Source organism: Bubalus kerabau, chromosome 10 (assembly GCF_029407905.1).
Source record: "Bubalus kerabau isolate K-KA32 ecotype Philippines breed swamp buffalo chromosome 10, PCC_UOA_SB_1v2, whole genome shotgun sequence".
NCBI lineage: Eukaryota > Metazoa > Chordata > Mammalia > Artiodactyla > Bovidae > Bubalus > Bubalus kerabau.
Window position 1 is genome coordinate 22,279,264 of NC_073633.1, and position 25,375 is coordinate 22,304,638.

Genomic DNA, 25,375 nt, shown 5'->3' on the forward strand with positions numbered 1-25,375 from the left:
GGCCTTCACTGGTGCTGACACTGTGCTCCAGGCTGAGGACCCCCAGAAGGAATGGAGGCAGACAACAGACTTAATGAAGCAAGATGGTTGGCCGTCTTGTGCAGGATGACCAGCAACTTGGACAAGGGAGTGAAGGGGGCATTAATAATCCATAATTATACTAAGCTTCCCTGGTGGCTCCGACAGTAAAGAATCTGCCTGCAATGCAGGAGATCCGAGTTTGATCCCTGGGTCAGGAAGATTCCCCTGGAGAAGAGAATGGCTCCACACAACAGTATTCTTGCCTGGGAAATACCGTGGCCAGAGTGTCCTGGCAATCTACAGTCCATGGGGTCACCAAGAGTTGGACACGAATGAGCGACAAACACTGTACTGGGCAGAAGGTGGAAACTAGGGCTGCCTTGTGTACACGGAGCTGACAGAGGGGTTGAATTTTGTTTCTTATTCTAGGAGCCACTTCTAAGGCCAGTGGGCAGTAGTCACAGGGAAAAGGTTTCAGTTAACAATGAAAAGAGGCTTTGTAACAGAAAGCCTCCAACAACAGTTTGGGCTATTTTATGAGTAGTGAGTACCTCGTTCTCAGCTGTGCATGAGGGTATTCGACAGCTGCCTTCCAGGATGCTGTGTTTAGAAGACACTGACATACCAGGGAGATGCCAGGGCTATGGGGTAGTCTTTGATTGGGTTCTGAGGCACCCATTCTACTTGGCCCTCTCTGCTGCTGAGGGTTAGTTGTTTATCTCATACGTGCATTTGCTAAGTCGCTTCAGTCATGTCCAAGTCTTTATGACCCCATGGACCATAGCTTGCCAGGCTCCTCTGTCCATAAGATTCACCAGGCAAGAATACTGGAGTGGGCTGCCATGCCCTCCTCCAGGGGATCTTCTTGACCAGGGACCTAACCTGTGTTTTCTACATGTCCTGCATTGGCAGACAGGTTCTTTACCACTAGCGCCACCTGGGAAATCTGTTTATCTCATTCATGAGGACAAAATCCTGCCAATCTGATTCATGGGAGTGTATACACACACACACACACACACACACACATGGATAAAGTAGAAATGCAACAGGACTGAAAGATAGAAAACTTGCTGGTTTTATATAGTTAATTAATATTCTCTTCTGATTTACATATGTAAATAACTGTTTAAAATGAGACTGGATTTTACAGTATAGTCTTGACTTTAAGAGAACACTCTGGGACATGTTAGCAGAATATGGTCACAACTCTGAACAAGTTTGAAGTGGTTCAGAATCAGTTCTGGAAAGCCAGCCTAGGTCACTTGGATCAAGTTAGGTCAATAATAATTGCTCTCTGGTTATGTAAGCTGCTCACATCAAGGGAAGAAGGGTGGGAATAGAAGGGAATTCTTTGTACTATTTTTGAGACTTGTCTGTATGTCTAAAATTAGTTTTAAAAAACCCCCATATCCTTGGCTCCTAAGCCCTGCTCATACTGTGCTCTGCCTGATGAACTTTCCCTATCCTGTAGACTCAGCTCAGGCAGAACATTCCAGATTTCCGATCCCCTCCCATGAGTTCTACAGATGTCCCAATTATACCCACCACTGACCAGTATGGTTTTTTGTTTTGTACATTTCTTGCCTGACTTGAAGCTTCTGGAGCTTCTTTGGATTCAAATGTTTTCTTCATTTCATCTTTCCCTTTCAGTACCAAGACCCTACTGAGCACTTTGTATATATTTCTTCAATGAGTTAATAAATCAGTCCAATTTGAACAAGTTTTATTAGGTTTCCTCTTTAAAAAAAAAAAACTGTGGTAAAATATACATGACATAAAATTGACCATTTTCCCCATTTTAAGTGTCCAGTGCATTGGCATTCAGTATATCCCAATGTTCCATAATTTCTCTCTCATTTTAAATGGTTTAAACTGATCAGAGCTGTTTGAGCCACTTAATCTGGACCCAAGGGACTCGTGGGGCTTCCCTGGTGACTCAAACAGTAGAGAATCTGCCTGCAATGCTGAAGACCAAGTGCGATCCCTGGGTCGGGAAGATCCCCTGGAGAAGGAAATGGCAACCCACTCCAGTATTCTTGCCTGGAGAATTCTGTGGACAGAGGAGCCTGGTGGGCGACAGCCATGGAGTCAGAAAGAGTCGGACACAACTGAGAGACTAACACTTTGATTTTCAAGGGACTCATGACACTCGGAATTAATTTAATCCCACTTGCACCAGGAGCCACCTGGTCCAATCAAAATCTGTTTGACCGAAGTGGAATTATTTCACCCCATTTGGACCAAGTTGAATCAGGGAGAACGGGTTCCGCCCAGGCTCCAGGCCAGTAGTCGGCACTCAAAGCCAGAGCCTTTTCTTTGTCCTAATCTCGGGGGTTGTCACTTTCTTTTGTTCGTGTTTTTCCTCTGGGGGCTACCCGCCCTGCTGCTCTCCTAACTGCTCCCACACACCACACCCATCGCTGTTCGACCTGGCTCCGGGGCAGGGAGCTCCCATTCTGCTGCCACCTTCATTGTCCCGCCCCTGCACCTGCGCTCTCAAAACAACTCCTGCAGGCGGGCTTCCGAGGCAGTCACCAACAAACAGGCCGACTCATTTAGTCAGACGACCAGTATCTGGACAATCTCTTCCAATTTTTAAGGTCACCTCCACCTCCTCCTGCCGTCCTCGTTAATATAGTGGTGAGTATCCCCGCCTGTCGCACGGGAGACCGAGGTTCGATTTCCCTACGAGGAGGCAACACACCCTTTTGGGGCTTCCCTGGTGGCTCAGACGGTAAAGCCTCTGCCTGCAATGCGGGATACCTGGGTTCGATTCCTGGGTCGGGAAGTTCGATTCCTGGGTCGGGAAGATCCCCTGGAGAAGGAAATGGCAATCCACTCCAGCACTCTTGCCTGGAAAATCCCATGGATGGAGGAGCCTGATAGGCTATACAGTCCATGGGGTTGCACGACTGAGCGACTTCACTTTTCACTTTCACTTTCCACCTCCTCCTGGGGGGTGAGGCATTTTCTCCCAGTCACTCTTTCCTACCTCACTAGCTCTAAAGGGCTCCATTTGAATTTAAGGAAGGTAGCACTGCATTAGGAACCCAAGAAACTGGGCACTAGTCGTTTTGCTGCCATTAGCTATATAGGTAACTTTGGTCATGACCTCTTTGGGATGATATTTGCCAATGAGTAAAAAGAAGGGCTCAGGTATATGAATCAAACTTTGATTTTGGTTATTATTGCTTTGCAGCAGGATTTTTTTTTTCCTGTGTGTATGTGGGGTTTGTGTGTATGTGTGTGTGGCGAGGGGTGGGGAAACAGTATTACCCTAAGACCAGAAAAGTACCAGATGTCTCTGGCTGTCGGAAGCGAGTTTTCTCGCTCCCTCAAGCTGCCCAATCCTAGTTAGAATTCGGAGGGCTCTTGTCCGTTGTCCCTTGCCTTCAGAAGGAGCCAGTGAGGCTTTTCTTGTGTGTGAGTGTGCACGTGTGACTACATGTGCCCTTTAGAGTAGGGGTTCCCTTTTCTGTCTTAGAGTCACTGCATTCTCTCCTCTTGTTTACAGCAAGTTTCCTTGCTGGCTCCCTCCTTCAGCCTCAGCCTCACCCTGTTGCAGCCAGAATGGTTGTTCTGAAACGCAAAGATGCCCGCATCCCTCCTCTGCCTCGGCCCTTCAGGGGCTCTCACAACCTCAGGATAAATATGATTAGCTCGAAGTTCAAAGCCTCCCACCATCTGTCTCTAGCTTACTCACCTCCTGGTCTCACCCCTTTTTCCTCTTACTTGGCGAGCCCGGGCCACTCTTCCTTCCCCTCTCGCCACGCTCCTCCCTGGTTTCTTCGGTCTAGACTGTCCTCCTAGGGAATGATGTTCTCTGGGTACACAGGGATCAGTGGCACTCATAAGGGGACCCTCTGGGACTTGCGGGTGGGTTGAGGGCCGGTGCTTCCCGAGGAGGCCGCCAGGGGGCGGCAGGAGCGACTCCAGATGACAGCAGGAGGCCGTAAGTGGGGGAGGAGGGAAGGACGGAGGGAGCGCGTATCCCGGCTCTCCTGATCGCAAACTCGGAGCCAGAGCTCTCCGCGCGCGCCCCAGCCGCTGGCCGCCCGCGCAGCCGGACGCGGAACCCCGGCGCAGCGGGAGCCTTGCAGGACGGGCGCGGGGCGGCGGCGGCGGCCGTCCATGCGGCGGGCTCGGGGCTGCCCGGCGCCGGGAACCACGCGGGGGCCAGGCAAGGCGGCCACTGGCCGCACCGGGACTCGGACCGCCAGGTGAGCAGAGCCGCCCGCGTCGCGCGCCCCCTTCCGCCCTGCCCCGGGGGCCCGGATCCGGCCCGGCCGCTGCCCGCCTCTCGGTCCCCCTCTGGACGGCCAGGAGGGCTGGCGCGGGCGGCGGGCTCAGTGGGTGTGTCAGGGGCGCCGGGGGGCTGCTCCCGAACCAGGCAGGGGAAGCCAGCGCGCGTCTGGTCCGTCCCGACGGCTGCGCCTCCTTCTCCCCTCTTCGCTTTCTGGGGGATTTGCTCTGTCCGGGCGCCAGCACTCACCCCTCCACCCTCCCACTCGGAAACTCTAGGGACGGTCAACCTTGGTCGGCCCGGAGTTGGGCCCCCAGCTCTCTGGGTCGGGGTAGATGGGAACCGGTGAGAGCACACCCAGCCCGCGAGCCCTAACCGCAGCCTGGCCAACCTCCTTGCCGGGGCGGGAGAGCTGATGGAGCCTTGGTTGGCGCGCGTCGAGCCCCATCCTGGGGCCTCGGCCACACCGTTTTCTAGAAAGCCTCAGATCTGTGTATGTGTCTGATCTAAACCGCTGCAACCCAGCGCCACGGGGAGCCGGAGTGGATGGGTTGTTTCCGCCAACTCTGGACACTTCCTCGAGTGCAGCCCAAGTACCTGCGGTCCCTGGGCGCGCGTGTAGGATTAGCTTTCACGGAGCTAGCCCGCACTGGAACTTTAGCGATCGCGAAGTTACTGGGGGTTTGTTGTTTGGTTTTTCTTTGAAATAACATCAGTCCTAACTTGGGAAGAAGCTTTCAGGTCGTTCTCGAGCCCACTTAGCATCTGGAATGTGTGGGGTCTGGGATCTCCTCAAGCAGTCCCCACTCAGCCCCGCGCCGGGGTGCCTCCAGTACCGCCTGTTGAATGTGCGTGCTCGCGCCTCTTCCGGTCTCCTTTGTGACCCCCATCACGCAGCCCTTTGTCCCTTGGCAGGCAGGCAGCGAATCTGAAGCCTCGGACCTGGGTAGCCAAAGCGATCATGGGATGCCTGTTGGAATTTAGAATAAGAGAAATAGAGACCCAAGAGAGGGCTAACGAATCATCTTGTCCAACTGTCCTTTCAGAGCCGAAGGCACCCAGGCACCACATAGTCTAAATGTTAAAATCTTAAAATTTGTATAACCTGCTCATCTTCTACGTCATTGATAAAAGTGATGAAGTGATTGAGCTTAAAAGGATTTTATTGGGTCTCAAAATACAAAGAAGAAAACATTTTTAACAGGTGATTTAAATACAGCGCTACTCAATTCCTATTGATTTCTGTTAGCACCATGGTTGAATTACTTGGAAAACAAAATCTAGCCCTGAAATTAATGTAAGGAAGCAAATGGGAGTCCTGGGACTTTCCTATAAACTTCTGCAGGGCTGGAACAGGGATTTCCCAGAGGTCCCGGAAGTGAGTTTGGGTGATCAGGATACTGGAGCCCCCACTGGACAAGCAGCTGGTGTGGCCTCTTGTGGGCAGAGCTAGTAAGCTGAACCTGTGTGATCTCCGTGCCCAGCACCCAGCAGGCTGCCAGCTTGGTCTTATCTTCATTTCAGTCTCCCATGAAGAAGTGGTTCCAGTTCATTGTTAAGTAAAAATAAAATACAGCTAAAGTTTGGGAATAAGATCAGGATTGGATATTTTGACTTGAAGGGTTGTTGTTGTTGTTTTTGACCCAGAAGTGCTTATTGTGATTGTAATCACATTATCCTAAAGAGTGCTTGGATATTGATTGCCCATCCCCCCACATTTCTCTCCATGGTACCACCTTTTTCCAAGTTGGCTGGGAGTCTATTTTTGAGAGCACCAGACTCCCCATTCCATCCCCCTCACTTGTAGGTAATTCATTACCAAGTCCCTTCCACATTCTTTTGTGATATCCCAGGAAATTATTTTCCTGTCTGTTCCCTCTGCCTCCTCTTTAAACCATGTCCACATTGCAGTAATAGTCTCCCCTCTTGACTCCCGGCCACGAGTCCCTTTCTTCATTTTAATCCATCATCTTTCATGCTGACAGATTAATATTTCTCAAATTCTGATTTCGCCACATCACTCCTTTCAAGAAATCACAATGGCTTCCCAGTATTCACTTCACTTTAAATCTTCTCCAGCCAATATTTTTGGGCATCTGCTGTGTGCCAGGGACTGTTACTATGTGCTGCGGCTTAAATTAATAACCAGACAATATCCTTGCCCTTGAATTGTTAACAGGCCAACAGATAATATACAGCCACCCAAGAGAGAGATGTAAGGAGAGAACCACAAACCAAAGCTAATCATTGGGGTGTGCAAGACATAAAGGAGACACAGATGAGGGAGAAGGATTTTCCTGTATGAGAAGAGGTGGGGAAATTTCACCTGGGCTTTGAAACATGGGGAGCAGTTCAAGAAGATGGGAAAGACTGAAAGGAGGGAAAGCATGCCAGGCAGAGGGAAGAGCTTGAGCAAAGATCCAGTGTGAAAGCACTTGTATGGACGTGGTGGTATTATGGCCATTCTCCATCTAGGGATTTCATAGTGTTATCTCTCAGTCGCATCTTTGCAACCACATAGGCTGTATCCTCTGTTCATGGAATTCTCCAGGCAAGAATACCGGGGTGGGTAGCATTCCCTTCTCCAGGGGATCTTCCTGACCCAGGGACTTCTGCCTTAATTTGAGTCTACATTTTTGATCCAAGAGCAGCTCAACTCTTTCCTGCCTGAAGTCCTTCATTCCATTTACCTGGTCTTTTTATTGTGGTCTTATATGCCTCCTCAGAGAAGGCAATGGCACCCCACTCCAGTACTCTTGCCTGGAAAATCCATGGACAGAGGAGCCTGGTAGGCTGCAGTCCATGGAGTCGCTAAGAGTTGGACACGACTGAGCGACTTCACTTTCACTTTTCTCTTTCATGCATTGGAGAAGGAAATGGCAACCTACTCCAGTATTCTTGCCTGGAGAATCCCAGGGATGGGGGAGCCTGGTGGGCTGCCGTCTATGGGGTCGCACAGAGTCAGACACGACTGAAGTGACTTAGCAGCAGCAGCAGCAGCAGCAGCAGCAGCAGCAGCATATGCCTCCTAACCCTAGCTCAGAAATTCAGATTTCCTCTCTGCTGGGCTAAATTTCTCCAGGAAGTGGATCCCAGCCTGTCTTAAGTATTCCTTTACACTCTTTGCACTGACTCTGTATTCAGCCTAGACATGTTCTAATGGGCATGCCTCATCTCCTCAGCCACCTCGAAGTTTCTCCAGAGCAGCTCCTGCTCTGAGGACCTCTCCCAGGCTGTGGGACACAGTCCCAGCACACTGGCAGCACCAGCGAACTTGAGAATGTGACTCGCTTTGACCTTCCATCCTACTTTTCCCTCCTCTCTCTTCTTCTCTCCACTTTTCCCACCTTTGATCTTTCTTTTTGTGTGTCTGCAGAGTTGTGATATTTATTTACATATATGTTTATTAACTGGCTTCTCTTTGAAGATAATGGATGAGACGTGTTGCACTGGTAGCTAACGTATGGTGCAGACCGGCACGGGGAGGGGAGCTGCAGTGTGAGGCTGTGCCTTTAGGTTGCATTGCTGACTCTTGCCTTGTTTCAGGATCCCCCCTCTTCACCCGCCTCTGCCTGACCTGTGCAACTGATGCTGGCCTACTTCTCATCTTTGGGTCTGATATGCCTTCTCTTCTTTCCCTAACCCGTCAAAACTGACTTCTCCAGTTTCTGGAGCCTTGCTGGCCTGATGAACTCATTCAGGTCAAGTTTAATGAGCCTGTGGGTGCTGGGCCTGATGCTTTCGTCCCCCCAGCAACCTGGGACAGCAACAGTATCATCCACACTTGAGGAGACTCCGCTTCCTTTCCTGAGGTCAACAACTCAGGTTTTGAATCTAAGTCTTAGAACCTAGCTTTCTCAGTCTGGTGCTCCTCCTGCTATATCACTGTTCCCTGAAAGGGTTGTTTTCAGAACACCTGAATCAGAATTAAGATCTGGTGGGAAAAACTCAGATTCCAGAATGGAGGCAGGGCCTGGGATGGGCATTGTAAAGGTGGCCTTAGGTAGTTCTGCACACTCAGGTTTAAGGATCACTGCCCTAGGCTGCCTTTACAAAGGAGGTTCTAATGACAGGTGGTGGGCGAATAAGCCTCAGGATCCCACATAGGACGGTCCTTTTTAACAGGCCTTGACCTTGACTTTAAGGAGTGAGCCCTGGAACTGAGCCCTCTTTTGGTCAAAGGGGTCTTCAGTTCAGTCCTGAAAGCATGCTCCCTACCCGTCCCCATAAAGGCGGGTGAGCCTGCTGCTGCTGCTGCGGCTGAGTCACTTCAGTCATGTCCGACTCTGTGCGACCCCATGGACTGCAGCCTACCAGGCTCCTCCGTCCATGGGATTTTCCAGGCAAGAGTACTGGAGTGGGTTGCCATTGCCTTCTCTGCAGGTGAGCCTAGCGTCCATCATGATGGCTCACTCTGACTTTATTTCTGGGCCAGAGCAAGTGCCAAGGGAGAAGGACCAGAGGGGATTGGTTTGCAGCCCCAGGTTGCCTGGAATCACAGTGGACTGGGACTCCCCAGATAGAGCTGAGCATGCTGGCCAGTCACTCCCTCCCTCTCTCTGGGAGTGGTGAGTCAAACCTCCTCCTTACCCAAGTGGAGTCTGCTCACTCACCCCTCTCCTTCATTCTACAGGCCTTCGTTTTGTGCCCTCAGCCCTCCAGTCATCTGTCGGTAACGATGGATGGCCACAACCCAGAGGGTGGGTGTGGGGTCCGGTGCACAGGCACACAGGGCATTCAGCACAAGTCCAGCCCCTAGTGGGTGCCCACTGTCGCTTCTCATCCTGTTTAACTGCTCTGAAACTGTCAGTGCTTGGCAGGCAGTTGGTGCTCAGGAAGAATCTGCCTGCCAATACAGGAAATGCCAGAGACTTGGGTTCGGTTCCTGGGTTGGGAATAGCCCCTGGAAAAGAAAATGGCAACCCACTCCAGTATTCTTGCCTGGGAAAATCCCGTGGACAGAGGAGCCTGGCAACCTATAGTCCATGGGGTCACAAAGAGTTGTACATGACTGAGCATGCGGGACAGGACGTATATGCGCTAGAAAAAGTATGTAATCTCAGACCCCTCAGGTCCAGGGGGTTTGTGTTTAAAGGGCTAAATATCATAACTTTATATTCAAATCCAGGAAATGAACACCCCCAGCTGTGCAGTAATAATAATGATGATGGTGATGGAGATGATAAGGAATTAATTACCCATTCAGCATCCCCTCCCCTCTCCATTTCCCTCCTCCCAGTTTCCCTTTGGTTTCCTCTAAGAAGAGGAAGGTAGGCAGTAGTTTTCTTTATTGCTGGTTACTTGTCCCGAGAGAATGCTCTCTTTCTGCTTATCTCTCTTTCTTTTTCCCTAATCTTTCCCTGAATGTTGGAGAAGGAAATGGCAACCCACTCCAGTATTCTTGTCTGGAGAATCCCATGGACAGAGGAGCCTGGCAGGCTACAGTCCAAGGGTCAGAAAGAGTCAGACACGACCGAGCGACTAACGCTTCCCTGAACATACTGTGCTTTCTGTCTTCTCCTATGAGCCTTGCTTAAGCGGATCACTGAGCGGTACCCTGGCAGCCTTCTACCTTAGCCCCTCTACTCCCAGGCGTGGTCCAGAAAGCCGGCTTACAAGGCGGTTGTCCAGAAGGGTGGCACCGAGCAGCCCACGACCTGGGCTGGGCAATCCTCCCAGCCAGCTGGCCGACTGCCCGAGGGCTGGCCAGCAGTGAGGACCCAAGTAATGAGTGATTAATGGGCGCCCCATCTAATCTCCTGCCAGGGGAAATGAAGGGCCAGTCGTGGGCTGGGGCTCGTCATGACCTGCTCCAGGTGGGCTTGGAATGCACCCAGCTCAGGATGGGGATTAAGGCTTGAAAGATGAGAGGAAATGAGATGTTAACCCTTTGCGCTGTGGCCCTCTGAGCCCCAGCAGGGAAATCTCAGGGGAATTATCTGTAGGCATCTGATGAAAGGGGAGCCTGGCCTTTGATTTACGGCAGGGATGTGGCCACATGACTCTGGTGGGAGGGGGGCAGGGTGTGACAAGTGACGGCTTTGACTTAACCATTTTTCTTGGAGGCTCAGATTAATTTCTTATGAAAATGGAGTATGTGGACTGCAGGGAGGCTGCTCTACCTGCTTCCTTCTCAGAAACCTTTCAATCATATCAGCACGTTACAAATTTGTAGTTGCCAAGCAGACCTTTCCTTCTGTAATGCAGTGTCTCTGATCTCCTGTTGTTTTGAGGAGGATGGAGGAGAGAGTCTGGTCATTGGCAGTGGGCCCACCTCCTTCCTCAGGTCAGCAAGCAGCACTGGGGCCCTGAGGGTGGGAACCAGCTCCCTGAGTTCCTTGGCTCTGCCATGCTGGGGAGCCCTGAACCTTAACCTCTTGTGCTGTGGGGCTGTAAAATGGGCATCATAATAATACATAACATGGGTGAGATTCGTGGGGATGTAGAAAGCTTTCAGCAGTCTTAGGCATGCGGACCTGCCATGTGAAGATTGTGCTGTGGGCTTAGTCACTCAGTCGTGTCTGACTCTGTGGGACCCTGTGGATTGTAGCCCGCCAGGCTCCTCTGTCCGTGGGGGTTCTCCAGGCAGGAATACTGGAGTGGGTTGCCATGCCTTCCTCCAGGGGATCTTCCCAACCCAGGGATGGAACCCAGGTCTCCCGCATTGCAGGCGGATTCTTTACTGTCTGAACCACCAGGGAAGTCCATACATGGGTGAGATTCATGAGAATGTAGAAAGCTTACCGCAGTCTCAGGCACATGGATGTGCCATGTGAAGGTTACCCATCACTTTTTTCTCACCTTTCTGGGAAGGATGTAAGCAGCTTCTCTTCCACACCTCTCAGATTCGCTTAGGGTGATGGATCTCACTTGCTTGACCTCTGACCCTCACATGCCTTGAATTCTGGTCCCCCCTCCCTTTGCCGCTGGCTCCCTGGCCTCCAGCCGCCCTTTTCGTTCTACTCCCTGCCCCCACCCCACCTCCGTGCTCAACGGCCAGAGCTGCTGGACCGGGCAGTGACTCCTGCCCGATCCTCTGGTGGCACGGCCCTTCCACACGAGCGCTGCCCACTGCCACCTTGCTGTCACCTGTAGCCCAGAGAAAACTGGCTGAGAGTAGAGACAAAAGCTGCCTTGAAAGCCAAGTTAGGACCCATGGAGACAGTCTAATCTGGGTGCAAATCACAGCTCTGCCCATTTTCTGGTTTCTCTGAGCTCCTGTCACCCCATCCTTGATTGATGCTAAGAATAGCAATGCTTATCTAATGGTTGAGAGGGTCCAACCTGACAGTGGACATGAAGCCTTTGGCGGGGGAGAATTTATTGCTGGTTATATTGGGTTGGCAAAAAGTCAGACACGACTTAACTACTAAAAAACAACAATATTGGGTTGGCCAAAAAGTTTGTTTGGGTTTTTCCATAGCATTTTACAGGAAAACCCAACAAACTTTTTGGCCAACCCAGTAGGTGAGCCTTGAGGGTGGAGCTGTGTCTTCAAGTTTTGAAGTCTTATTACAGAGTATACACTGGCATCCTCGCCTCTAGCTTAGTGTCTTCTCCAGAATGGACACGTACTCAGGTCCTGCTTGACTTTGGTGATGTTTTAGTCAAGGCCCAGGGTTTTATTCTGCTTGAAGTTTAAAGGATCTTCTGGCCAGCTAAGGGAGAAGGAACTGCTGTTTATGGATCTCCGTGTCAGGGATTTACCTGTGTGCACTTATTTAATCCTCTCAACAATCCACATGAGCTAGATGTTATTCTTCTTGTTCGATAGCCTAGCCAACTGAGGCTCAGAGAGATTAAGGAAAGTACAGGGGCTCATGCAACAAATGAATGTCAGAATGATATTTGAATTCCAACTCATCTGACTCCAGAATATGTGCTCTGGGGAGAACCAATGGGCCAGGTAGTACCTCACTGTAATTATAACCTGCTGAGAAATGTAAGTATAGCCACTTGAAAGCCTAATTGTAACCCACTTGAAAATTTTAAACATTGAGATATAGTTCCCATACTGCAAAATCCACCATTTTAAAGTACACGTTCAGTGGTCTTTACTTTATTCACAGAGTTGTGCCACTATCACCATGATCTAATTCCAGAATATTTTCAGCACCTCTAAAAGAAACTCCATACTCATTAGAAGTCACTTCCCACTCCTTCCTTTCCCCGCCTGTGGAAACCATGAATCTACCTTCTGTCTCCATGGATTCTGGACATTTTATATAAATGGAATCTTATATTGGGTTGGCCAGAAAGTTTGTTTGGGTTTTCCTGTCCCATCTTATGGAAAAACGTGGAGGAACCTTTTGGCCAACCCAGTCTTCTGTGACTGCTTTCTTTCCCTAAGAATGTTTTCAGGGTTTGTCCATGCTGAAGCTTGTATCAGTGCTCCATTCCTTTTTATTGCTGTGTAACCCACTTAAAATAAAAAGTAAGGCTATTTTGCTGAGAGAAGAGGTGGGGTTACAATTGCAGATGTAACACAAAGCAGTGCTCATTTTTTACTCTGGGCAGGTGTGAAGGAACAGAGTAGGGGGGCAGAGGAGGGTCGGGGCTTGGCTGGGTTCCCATGTCTGGGAAATGCAGGGATGCCCAGTGTCTCTGCTCCAGGCACTCACGCTGCCCTTGGCTTGTGTCTTTGGCCAAATTTACTGAGATGCACCCCGAAGAAGCCATGGGCGTGCCATGGACCCCTGCCTGGGAGAGGTGGGCTAGAGGGTTCTGGAGCTATCTTTACCACAGTCTGCCTGATGTTGGTGCTGTGGAGACATTTTAGCCCCTGCTGTAGTCTGCTGGATTACTTTTAACTCCAGGTGGACCAACCTAGATAGCATATTGAAAAGCAGAGACATGACTTTGCCAACAAAGGTCCGTCTAGTCAAGGCTATGGTTTTTCCAGTGGTCATGTATGGATGCAAGAGTTGTACTGTGAAGAAGGCCGAATGCTGAAGAATTGATGCTTTTGAACTGTGGTGTTGGAGAAGACTCTTGAGAGTCCCTTGGACTGCAAGGAGATCCAACCAGTCCATTCTAAAGGTGATCAGCCCTGGGTGTTATTTGGAAGGAATGATGCTAAAGCTGAAACTCCAGTACTTTGGCCACCTCATGCGAAGAGTTGACTCATTGGAAAAGACTCTGATGTTGGGAGGGATTGGGGGCAGGAGGAGAAGGGGACGACAGAGGATGAGATGGCTGGATGGCATCACCGACTCGATGGACGTGAGTTTGAGTGAACTCCGGGAGATGGTGATGGACAGGGAGGCCTGGCGTGCTGCGATTCATGGGGTCACAAAGAGTTGGACACGACTGAGTGACTGAACTGAACTGAACTGAACTGGACCCCAGTGTCAAGCCCTGATGATGGCACTGCTGATTTGCTTTATAAAAATAATTTATTTACTTCGGCTGTGCTGGGTGTTCATTGCTGTGTGGGCTCTTCTCTAGTTGCAGGGGTTGGGGCTCTTTTCCTGCTGCAGTAACGGGCTTCTCACTGCGGTGGTTCCTCCTCACAGATGGCGGGCTATAGGCTCGTGGGCTTCAGTAGTTGCAAATAGTTGCAACACATGAGCTCAGTTGTGGCACCTGGCCCTAGAGTTCATGGGCTTCAATAGTTGAGGCCCATGGGATTAGTTGCCCCGAGGCATGTGGGACCTTCCTGGACCAGGGATCCAACCCGTGTTTCCTACATTGGCAGGCAGCTTCTTTACCACTAACCACCAGGGAAGCCCCTGGTGGGGGTTCCCTGGGGGTGTGCTTTTAAGTTACCAGATATAACACTTTATTTTTTTCTAATAATGTAGGTAAGGTATATTTATTACAGAAAACTTAGGAAATACAGAAAATACACACACAGAAAAAAATCACCCATAATTCCCCAACCAATAATGACCAGTGCGGGTTCCCTGGGGAACAGGGAACTGTTACTAGATATAACACTTTTAGTGTTACTAGATATAACACTTTATTTTTTTCTGATTATGTAGGTAAGGTATATTTATTACAGAAAACTTAGGAAATACAGAAAATATACACACAGGAAAAAATCACCCATAATTCCTCAACCAATAATGACCAGTATTTTGAATGTGTATCTTCCTAGTCTCTCTGTCTCTCTCTGTACACACACACACACACACACACACACACAGAGTTTATAAAATTGGTATTACACTAAACATATTGTTTTGTTCACTCCTCCTTTCACTTAATAATACATCATAAACATTTTCCTTGTGTACTAAATATTCAATGTTCTTCCAAACTATAATTTTTTCAATGGTTGCTGTGTACTTTTAAAATTATTGATGTTTACTTAAACAGTCCCCTATTTTGGACATGTTGGTTGTTTTCAGTTTATCAATATTGTTTATAAATAAAATGGCTTCTTTTGTGCATTTTTTGTGCATCTGTTAATGCACAGTGTTGCTTTTGGTACAAAAGATATAAAAACTCTGAAGGTATTTGGTACATATAATCAAACTGGCCTTCCAGAAAGGCTGTTTAATTCCACAACTGTGTTATTTTTTAACTTGAGTTTTACTGTTCATGTAGCTCTGCCAAATATCCCTCCATTCTCCTCCTCCTGCTTCCTCCTCTCTCTTCTTTGCACACCCCCCCCACTTCCCCGCCCCCCCACCTCCCCGCCAACATATCTGCATAGTCCACTAACTGCTCACATTGTTTTCTCCTTAGTCTTTGCCTGTATTTTAATTGAAGCATGTCTTTTTGCACACAGTATGATTTTTGTGTTAACATTTCTCTTGACGTAGTCGGGGTTCCCATTTTTAAGCCTTGTGACCGCTCCCGTCATTCTGCCCCATCACGGTCTCCTTTCGCCGTTCCCCATCTTCCTTTACGGATCTAGGTTGTTTGTAGTTTTTTCCTAATGAAAGCATTAGTGCTTACCAAGCTGAATGCCCAGGGTGCTGTTCTGTTCTGGTCTCAGGCTCCGTTTTGGACATTCAGTTCCTGGTCGTGTAATTTACTAGGTCCACAGCAGAAGCTGTTCTAATAACACTCATGCCGCTGAGGGGCCCTCAGAGAACAGGCAGCTGGGAGGCCCAGGTGGGGGAACCCAGAAACAGAGTGGGTGCTTGTTTTGGCCTTCCCTCTTCCTTTCCTTATGAGGTCCTGTTCTTTCCTCAGGCTCACGTCGGAGGAACTCAACACCTCACTGCTACCAGGGATATAAGAGGTGCTGTGGGTTGGGACTTTCCGAGTCCATGCAGGGAAATTATGTCAGTGTTCGTTTGCTGCCCACGTGTGAATGGCTTCATGTGACAGGTGGTCTTTTGTGACTGGCCTCTTTCACTAAGCGTAGGGAAGGCCTCTGGGATTGTGTTGCTACGCCTTGCTGATTCTGTGTGGGCCTGGCCATGCCTCTGTTCAGCCTGCTTCCAGTACTTTCTGAGCCCCGACCACCCACAGTTGCCGCACCCTGTGTTTGTAAATGGTGCGGATGCCAGTCCTGACGTTGTCACTTGCTGCCCGTGAACAGCTTAACCTCTCCGAACTCCAGCTTCCTCGTCTCTGACACAGACTGATGATCCCCGTGCCTGCCGCGCGAGAGAGGAGGTGGTGTGTGCAGCGTTCGTTCACTCGTGAAACCGAGGCCTGCGCGAGGCTGTCAGCCCTGGGGCATCTGTCCTCCTTAAGGAGAAAGGAACTGGTGTTCCTGCCTTACAGCCTTGGAGGGGGCAGGTGAGGAGATCCCTGTGGCCAATGTTATTATGCGGGAGGAAGGCGGAGGGGGGGGCACAGGAGAAAGGCATCAGCGTGACAGAGGTGGGAAGCCCCAGAGACTGAAGCGCCGCACCCTCAAATGGGAGGCTGTGTGGGAGAAGGAAGATGCATAAGCCTGTTTTATGGGAGGGCTGCATTCTTTTGTGTTTTTTTACATATATCCCCTCTGTTTTGGACTCTCATTTATGTCACTACAGAGCATCGAGTAGACTTCTCTGTGCTGCGCACTAGGCTCGCATTAGTTGTCAATTTTATATATAGTGTCAACAGTGTATATATGTCAATCCCAGCCTCCCAGTTCATCTTCCCCGCCCTCACCTTGGTATCCATATATGTCTTCTCTATGTCTGTCTCTATTTCTGCTTTGCAAATAAGGTCATCTGTACCATTTTTCTAGATTCCATGTATATGCATTAATATATGCTATGTGTTTTTCTCTTTCTGACGTACTTTACTCTGTATGGTAGTCTCTAGTTCCGTCCACATCTCTGCAAGTGGCACAGTTTCTTTTTGTGGCTGAGTAATATTCCATTGTATATATGTGTCACATCTTCTTCATCCACTCCTCTGTGGATGGACGTTCAGGTTGCTCCCACGTCCTGGCTATTGTAAATGGTGCTGTAGTGAATACTGGATACATGTATCTGTTTGAATTATAGTTTTCTCTGGATATATGCCCAGGAGTGGGATTGCTGGGTCATATGATAGTTCTAGTTTTCGTTTTTTAAGGAACCTCCATACTGTTCTCCGTAGTGGCTGTAATCAATTTACATTCCCACCAAGAGTATAAGAGGGTTCCCTTTGCTCCGTACCTAGAGGACTGCGTTCTTGAAAACCTCACGGAATTCAGATCTCTCATCATTCAGACCATGTTTTTTCCCGTAAAATAAATGTACAGAGTGTTCACGGGTGCTTGGTGCATAATTTTGCTTGAACGTGGCTTTTCACAGTGCCCTGCTTATCACCAATGCTGCGCAGAGGGCTTGCTCATAAGCAGCCCGCTTGGTATCTCAGGATGGGTGTTTGGCTTCCTCAACAGCTGCTGGTGGTGGTTGTCACCCTCATAATCTCAGCGTGTTTTCAGTCCAGCACCATCGAGACCAGAGACCAGCAAGCTTTTTTTGTAAACGGCCAGTTGCAGGCTGTAGGGTCTTTGTTACAACTAATCAGCTCTGCCTTTTGAGCACAAAAGCAGCCATAGTTGATACATAAATGAATGGGCAGTAAAACCTCAGTTATGGACACTGCAATTTGAATTGCATGTAATTTTCACATCATAAAGTAGTATCCTTTCAATATTTGTTGAGCCATTTGAAAATGTGACAAGACCAGGCACTGGGACAGGTTTGGCCCACTGGCCAGAGTTTGCTGACCCCTGGTCTAGATGACTATAATATGTGAAAATTGTCTTCAACTGAGTGAATGTTAAAAAAATAAAAAGAGTAAATGTCAAAGTAGCCCTGTAGTCAACAAAATCACTCATAGACATTCCAGTGCTCATAACAGCATAGCTAAGTTCACAGATTCTATCAAACGATTGTGGGTATTTATGAGCCTGGGTGATACCAATGTAGCCAAGTTATTCTTGTGAATTTTAAAATGTAAATCTTATTGTTTTGAAATTTAGGCATCCAACCAGTTTCTTAATAGTTACATCACTCCATCTCGTGATTCGAATTGCATCCTGTAACATTGTTCACGGTTGTGTACCATGCTGGGCTCTTGCAACCTCTGTCTTCCTCTGGACAGTCTGATGGCCTATGGTAAGGGGTTTGGAACTGCTTCTGGCTGGAATGGCTGTTGCAGAAGCCAGGAGAAGGCACGATGGAGCACCAAGGGGTATGTCTGGTGCGTGGCGAATGTGGGATAAACTTTGTGTTTTCGCCTCCCTTTCTTTTCCTCCCCACCCAAAAGTTCTATATATTTGGTCAGCTCCAAAACATGCTGAGCCTCTTTGAAATTGTTACTTTGGTTCTTTCCACATCCAGTAAAGTCACTAACCTTTTTAAATGGAAACAAAAACAAAGGCTGTTAGAAAGCAGCTTCCCCTCCCAGGTCACCAGCTTTCCCTTGCCGGAGAATAAGCAGTGCTGTGCTGAGACTGCGGCTGGGGCCAGAAGAGAGGCCCCAGGTTTGAGGCAGGCGCCTCCAGCTGGGTGCAGACTCGGCTCTCCAGCCAGGAGAGGGGCGCCTGGCCTGCTGGCTGCTCTGAGGTCCACAGCTCCTGGGTGTATCTTGGTTTCTGAGATTCTAACGGTAGGAAAGCCAGGATCCTCTCCAGATGGGAGACCACCAGCCCCGAAGGTGACGGTGATGCTGTAGTTCTTGGCTCGCGAGTGTGCTTTTGCTGTGTGTGTTGGATGGAAGGCCCGTCTTGAGTAGACGTGTGTTTGTGTTGTTCAGGGGGCTGATGTGCATAACCACGTGTGCTTTCTGGCCTGGGGTCTGGCAGGATGTGAAGAGAGGCAGCCACTACCCTTCGGCTGGTGAGATTTTGCATTGTTATATTGGCAGGGGGCTGGTGTTCTTGCTGTATTTTTGGAACTCTTTGGTGTGTAGACAGGTGGTCTTGGAGCCAGGGGCATGGGTGTTCAGTCCTGACTTTGCCACTGCTTTGCCATTTAGTCTCCAGTAACCCATTCTACTCTGTCTCTGGGGTCACTCATTCCTCACTCCTAAATGAATGATGATAGCCATTTCTGAGCACTCAATTCTCAGTTGAGATACGTGGGGAACCTGGGCCTTCACTCCCACCCAGCAGCAGTAAGATGGCCCGGCCCTGCCCCACTGGGTGGTCAGTAGAGGCCTCGTGGAGAGTCAGGACTCTTCCCACCACCCAGCAGTAACTAGGCCGTGCATTCCCTCCTGCTTCCTGCCCCCGCCCCAGTGTGCCAGTGGAGGCCATGTGAGGCACCGTGACAAGGCCCTCCTACCCCTCCCAGCCAGGAAAGTATTAGTGGAGACGTGCTTGGGAGCTAGAACCTCCTAACCTGCTCAGTGTAACAACGAGTCCCCTGCCCACTCAGCTAGTTGTCTGTGAAGGCCAAGTGGGGAACCTGAACTTCTGTCCCCACCTGACTGTAATGTGGTAGGATTTCCCTTCCTCTGCTGAAGCAGCGTCAGAGTAAGCCAGCTAAAATGGAATGTTTAAGTAATTTCTAGAGCCTCGTAAGGAAATAACTAAAATGTCCAGGTTTCAATTAAAAACCACTTGTCACACCAAGACACATGGGGGTCTCAAACTTAATGAGAAGAGACAATCAACTGATGCCAACGCTGAAATGACAGAGATGTGGCAGTTTTCTGACAAAGATATTGAAGCAGTCATCATGAAAATGCTTCAGTGAGCAGATACGAACGTGCTTAAATGAGAAAAAAGGAAGTCTCAGCAAAGAAACAAAAGGCATAAAGAAAAACCAAATGAAAATTTAGAATTGAAGAAGACAATAACTGAAAAAAAATCTCACTGGATGGGCTAAACAGCAAAATGGAGATGAATCAGTGAATTTGAAGATATAACCATAAAATTCCCCAATCTGATCAACAGAGAGAAAAATAGATGAGTGGAAGAAAAGAAGAACAGATTCTCAAGGACCTGTAGGACTAACAAAAGATCTAACATTTTGTGTCTTTGAAATCCCAGTAGAGAGGAAAGAGGATGGGAATGAAAAAGTTCTCAATGAACTTATTGCTGAAAACTTCTTGAGGTTAGGAAGGTCTCTAGATTCAAGGAGCTTAGTAAATTCCGAACAGGATAAACCCAAAGAAATCCATACCAAAATATGTCTATACTCATATTTCTGAAAATAATGTTGAAAAGAAAGAAAGTAGGAAGAATCAGGGGGCTTCCCTGGTGGTCCAGTGGTTAAGTATCTGCCTTGCAATGCAAGGGACACTTGTTCAATCCCTGGTCCAGGAAGACTCCACATGCCATGGGTCAATGAAGCCCATGCACCTAGAGCCTGTGCTCCACAACAAGAGAAGTCACTGAACTGAGAAGCCCACCACAACAGAGTAGCCCCCGCTTGTTGCAACTAGAGAAAGCCTTCATGCAGCAACAAAGACCCACCACAGTCAAAAACAAATTAAATAAATAAATAAATCTAAAAAAAAAAAGATAGTAGAAGGAATCAGTCTTCTGGGTTTCAAGACTTAGCGCTAAAATAATCGAGACCGTGTGGTGTTGGCAAAGGACAAAATAGAGGACCCAGAAGTGTGCGCATCTGATTTTTGGTAAAGGTGCATAGGGGAAGTGGAAGAAACACTAACTGCCGTGATCTGGATGATGATTTGAAGAGGCTGGTAGAAGATGGAGAGCAGAGGGGAAGGTTTATCTGAGAGATAATGCAAATGCAGAATTGAGAGCTGGTGAGAGATGGGGCCTAAGGCTCACTGGAGGGGGAATCACAGAAGCCCAGGCAGGCTTTGAGCTTTATTCATTGGAAGAATAGGAAGAATAATGATACCAGGATTTCCCCTGCTGGTGGTCCGGTGGTTAAGAATCTGACTTGAAATGCTGGAAATGTGGGTTCCACCCTTGGTTAGGGAACTAAGATGCCACATGCCGTGGAGCAGCTGAGCCTGTGCCTCTCAACTAGAGAATCTGTGCACTGCAACGAAAGGTCCCACGTGACTCTGAAGATCCTGTGTGCCACAACTAAGACCCGATGCAGCCAAATACAAAAATTAATATTAAAAAAAAAGAATAGTTACACCACCACCAAAGCAGGAAAGGGTGGCAGAAAGAGGGCTTGGTGTGGAAGTGGTGACCAGGTCCAAGTCCTTTTATTATTCATCTTGGGTGGGCCACCACCAGCAGGTGGAAACTAGAAATTCAGGAAAGCATCTGAATGAGAGGGTAGGTCTCATGTTGGGTTTTTGAGACCTCATCGTGAGATAATTATCAAAGAGGTCAGAGTGTAAGAGTCCTTACCCAGTGTACACAGCTCATTAGTGGGGGGTGGGTTATGATTGATACTTTTCTATGCTTGTTTGGGTCACAAGGAAAGTCAGTGAGGCAGACAGAGGAGACAGGCAGGGAATAGACTTGCATGGCCTCTGATGATGGGGTTCAAGAAAAAGGGTACAGTAACAGTTTTATTCTTCCTAAACCCAGTTGCCTTTTATTGTCCCCTTGACCTCTGGGTGACTTTTGACTTCAATGACTTGCCTCTCTTGGTTTCCTTGAAAATATTTCCTAATTCGCAAGATGGCCGTCTGGTTTGCATTATCATCATCTTTTAATCACAGCACCCGATTTCAGCTTTACCTAATACCAGCCTATCACAAAATTGTGTCAAGGAAATAGGACTAATTTGCTGGGTTTCTGTTTCCCTCCGTAAGGATATATGGAGCCTTTCAGCCTACACTGCACAGCAGTGATTGCTACAAATCATTGACTAGATTTCTATCGCTTAAAAAAATAATGACATAACTCAAATGTGCCGAGCAGGAAAAGGCAAATCCTTTCCTCTGATGTTCAGAAGCACCAAGGGCAGAGTGTGTGGCTGGCTGATTTATGGCGGTCGAGGCACATGGAGCCAGAATGTGTTCTGGACGGGCATGTGTGGGGGGGCACTGAGATGACATTCTGGATTCAAGGCCAAAGCAGTAGTGGAGTGAACACACAGAGCACAACCTCACGCATACCAGCTCCCCTGGCCAGACCCAGGCTGCAACCTGTGTCTCGTACCTGGTGAATGTGAACACAGACAGCTCTCCAGGAAATGTGTATCAGGGGACCTGAGAGGCAACTTAGTGGAGTGCCGAGACAAGCCAGGTGGCCTTGGTTTTCATCACGCTTCTGCTCCTTACTAGGGGCGTATTGCTTCTGGTGACCTTGGGCACAGTGCTTCACTGCTCGAAGCCTCAGTTTCCTCCTCTGTAAAATGGGCATATCGATAGCACCTGCCTCATAAAATAATGTTCGAAAAGTGTTCAGTGCAAGCTGTCATGTATTACACACTCATTAAAAATCAAAAATCTCTAGTCTGAGCTCTGTGTCTAGTTAGCTGTGATACTTTGTAACAGTCATCTGGTTTCGTTGAGCATCAGTTTATTCATCTGTGAATCACGACTAAAAAAATGATGGATTTGGAGAGTTGGGTTAGAATGTCCCAGTTTTTGTGTGCTTTGTGATTTTGTGATGAGATGCCGATCAGAAAGCCACAAAGGAAATGACTGATAGACTTAAAGACTGTGACAACACTGTTAATTGTTTGTACCGCGAAACAGAAATAAAAAGTAAATAAAAAATTAAAAAATAAATAAAACAGTACTTCCTCACAGCATTCAACTGTCATAAATCCCCTCCCCCAAGGTTTTGACTCTTAATACTGGAGAGAAGTCTACATTGGGTTAAGAAATCACATAAATAAATATTGTGACAAAAAGTAAATAAAATAGGTAACTAACAAGTTGACAAAGGCCTTATTGACTATGCCAAAGCTTTTGACTGTGTGGATCACAACAAACTGTGGAAAATTCTTAAAGAGATGGGAATACCAGACCACCTGACCTGCCTCCTGAGATATCTGTATGCAGGTCAAGAAGCAACAGTTAGAACCGGACATGGAACAACAGACTGGTTCCAAATTGGGAAAGGGGTACATCAAGGCTATATATTGTCACCCTGCTTATTTAACTTCTATGCAGAGTACATCATGAGAAACACTGGACTGGAGGAAGCACAAGCTGGGATCAAGATTGCTGGGAGAAATACCAATAACATCAGATATGCAGATGACACCACCCTTATGGCAGAAAGTGAAGAACTAAAGAGCCTCTTGATGAAAGTGAAAGAGGAGAGTGAAAATGTTGGCTTAAAGCTCAACATTCAGAAAATGAAGATCATGGCATCTGGTCCCATCACTTCATGGGAAATAGATGGGAAAACAGTGGAAACAGTAAGAGAGTTTATTTTCTTAGGCTCCAAAATCACTACAGATGGTGACTGCAGCCATAAAATTAAAACACACTTGCTCCTTGAAAGAAAAGCTATGACCAACCTAGACAGCATATTAAAAAGCAGAGACATTACTTTGCCAACAAAAGTCCATCTTGTCAAAGCTATGATTTTTTCAGTAGTTATGTATGGATGTGAGAGTTGGACGATAAAGAAAGCTGACTGCTGGAAAATTGATGCTTTTGAACTGTGGTGTTGGAGAAGACTCTTGAGAGTCCCTTGGACTGCAAGGAGGTCCAGACAGTCCATTCTAAAGGAAATCGGTCCTGAATATTCATTGGAAGGACTGATGTTGAAGCTGAAACTCCAATACTTTGGCCATCTGATTCGAAGAATTGACTCATTGGAAAAGACGCTGATGCTGGGAAAGATTGAAGGCAGGAAGAGAAGGGGATGACAGAGGATGAGATGGTTAGGTGGCATCACTGACTCGATGGACATGAGTTTGAGTAAGCTGCGGGAGTTGATGATGGACAGGGAAGCCTGACATGCCGCAGTCCTTGGAGTCGCAAAGAGTTGGACGTGACTGAGCGACTGAACTGAACTAACAAGGATCTACTGTATGGCAGGAAAAAAAAAGAAAACTTATTTCCATAAAAGTTATAAGCAAAATTAAAAGACAAAAATCAAACTGAAAGAACTTGAGAAAATAAGAGTCAGTGTCCTCAATATAGAAAGTGCTTCTTAAAACTCAACTGAAAACATTATGAACTCAACAGAAAAACTGGCAAAATGCACAGGATAGTGCACATGGGTAATAAAAATGAAAATCTGTTCCAACTTTACTAATAATCAAAGGAAATACAGTTAAAATGACTTTTTTTTTTCACCTATTGTGACTAACACATTGATGCCCATCCTGTACCAGGAAAAGTCATTTACTCAAAAGTTTCCTCCTGGGAATGTGGACAGACCACCTTCCTACAGGCTCTGCAGTTAGGTGTGGCCATATGACTAATGGAATAGGAGAGTGGCGGTGACTTAAATTACCTCTGTGAAGCTGTCAGCTCAGTCTCGCATGCTTTCCCTTTTCCCTTGTTTGTTCACTGAATGGAAAGTGGGAAAAAAAAAGAAAACCAGTGGAGGATTCTGGGGCCCTAGACAATGGTGACGTCCTTAGGTGAAAGGAGACTGGCTCCTTGGATGCCTGCATGCCTGTGTGGAGCCGAATGCCCCTGCCAACCCACATCAGATAATGAATTGAGCAAAAACTTTTTGTGTGTTAAGGCTTTGAAACTCTGGAATGGCTTGTTGTAGCTACTTGCTTACCCTAACTAACTATGCATCAAATTGGAAACTATTATAATGCTAACATTATTGGCAAGTGTGTTGATTTTACCCATTTCAGTGGGATTTTAGGTGGACACACTCTTTTTTAAAACAATTCATATGTAAGAAGGATTTTAAATAGTTATACCTTTTGGCTTAGTGATTCTGGTTTTAGGAATCTACTGTAAGGATCTAAACAGAGAAACAGGTAAAGAATTTCCTATAAGGATATTTGTCACAGATTCCAACAATAAAAGAATTCCTTAGACAATGTTATCTGGCTTCCATGGGGTGAACTATTAAACAGTGATTAAAATATTTTAATATTCTATACTAAAATATAGAATATATACTTATATATGTAGTCTATATATCACTTATTAATATATACTTATGCATAATCTTTATATTACTTATTAATATTTACTTATGTATGTTCACTCAAACTCACGTCCATCGAGTCAGTGATGCCATCCAGCCATCTAATCCTCTGTCGTGAGTTTGAGTGAACTCCGGGAGTTGGTGATGGACAGGGAGGCCTGGCGTGCTGTGATTCATGGGGTCACAAAGAGTTGGACACAACTGAGCGACTGAACTAAACTGAACTGAACTATGTATGTTATCTATATGTTCTATATATAATCACTTAAATAGTTTTGCATTTATTTTTCATTTTAAATCATAAGCATTTTATTAGTAACATTCATAAATATTTTAATCACTGTGTAATAGTTAACCCCATGGAAGTCAGATAACATACGTAAGAAATTCCTTTATTGTTGGAATCTGTGATGAATGTCTTTGTAGGAAAGTCTTTACCCGTTTCTCTGCTTAGGTCCTTATACTAGATTCCTAAAGCCAGAATCACTAAGCCAAAAGGTATAACTATTTAACATCCTTCTTACTTATGGGTTGTTTTCAAAGAGTGTATCCACCTGCCCTGGGGACTCAGATGGTAAAGAATCTGCCTGCAATAGGGGACACCTGGATTCGATCCCTGGGTCAGAAAAATCCCCTGGAGAAGGGAATAGCTACCCACTTCAGTGTTCTTGTTTGAAGAATTTCATGGACGGAGGAGCCTGACAGGCACAGTCTATGGGGTTGCAAAGAGTCATACGTGACTGAGTGAC

General features: G+C 47.3%; 1 protein-coding gene across 2 annotated transcripts in view; it reads left to right on the top strand.

Annotated features, from left to right (window-relative positions):
- Positions 1–3,931: 3,931 nt before the first annotated feature.
- The window catches only part of THSD4 (thrombospondin type 1 domain containing 4), a 669,170-nt gene continuing 647,726 nt past the window's right edge, over positions 3,932–25,375 (top strand). Inside the window, exons 1-2 of one of the 2 annotated variants that reach the window (XM_055536867.1) lie at positions 3,932–4,244; positions 15,768–15,970. The gene's annotated coding sequence lies outside the window, so the exon portion shown is untranslated. The remainder of the gene's footprint in view (positions 4,245–15,767; positions 15,971–25,375) is intronic. The other variant, XM_055536866.1, reaches the window with a different exon arrangement.